The sequence below is a fragment of the Sinocyclocheilus rhinocerous genome, unplaced genomic scaffold, assembly GCF_001515625.1.
Source record: "Sinocyclocheilus rhinocerous isolate Xijiao unplaced genomic scaffold, SAMN03320098_v1.1 scaffold19975, whole genome shotgun sequence".
Classification (NCBI taxonomy): domain Eukaryota; kingdom Metazoa; phylum Chordata; class Actinopteri; order Cypriniformes; family Cyprinidae; genus Sinocyclocheilus; species Sinocyclocheilus rhinocerous.
Window position 1 is genome coordinate 1 of NW_015626239.1, and position 909 is coordinate 909.

General features: G+C 29.7%; 1 long non-coding RNA gene across 1 annotated transcript; it reads left to right on the forward strand.

Annotated features, from left to right (window-relative positions):
* On the forward strand, nt 1–837 carry LOC107711235 (uncharacterized). Its single transcript, XR_001636682.1, has 3 exons — nt 1–55; nt 498–668; nt 809–837. It is a non-coding gene; the product is annotated as an uncharacterized LOC107711235 (long non-coding RNA).
* The last annotated feature ends 72 nt before the right edge of the window (nt 838–909 follow it).

Genomic DNA, 909 nt, shown 5'->3' on the forward strand with positions numbered 1-909 from the left:
TGAAGAAGATCTGTCATCTGTTGGAAAATACACAATTCAGATTAGAGAAACTAAAGTGTGTAATTTTATTTATCTACAATTCTGCATATTAGACTATATTTCTGCATGCTAGATTTAAATTGGATTAATAAATGTCCATTTGATAAGGTTAATTATGAAAAATTACAAATTAAATTGCTTTACAATTTTCATAATTATAATGTATTGGTGATTTTTAAATATTGTATTTCAATGTTGGCATGGCTTTCACTGTATACACATATATTTTAGCGTAGGAAATTAAATAATTTCTCATGTTTATTATTTATGAAACACAGTATATTGAAATAATCAACAAATTAATCATTTTCCAAAATAAACATTAGTTTCAGACCAATTATTTCATTGTAAATTTTAAAATATCGTAAGCAATCAGATGAACCATACATTGGTTTATACCTAATATAAGCATTAAGTACTTTGTTTATGAATGTTATCTCTTATGTTCAACATTTTAGTCTGCGTAAGTGTGGTCTGACAGAGGAAAGCTGTTCAGCTCTCGCTACAGTCCTGAGATCAAACTCCAGTCTGAAAGATCTTGACATGAGCAACAATAATCTGCAGGATTCAGGAGTGAAGCAACTCCAGAACGGATTAGAAAACACAAACTGCACACTGCAGAAACTCAGGTGAGTTGAATTATCATTGATTGCATGTAACACTTTTTTAAAAATAAAATGTATATTGTAACAGTAAGAAATGTGTTTTTAATTCTATAGATCACATCACATAATACTTTTTGATTATTATAAAACTTTTTTCCAAATAGACTTTCAGACTGCAGTATCACAGAAGAAGGTTATAAAGCTCTGGCTTCAGCTCTGAAATCAAACCCTTCACACCTGATAGAGCTGGATCTCAGAGGAAATG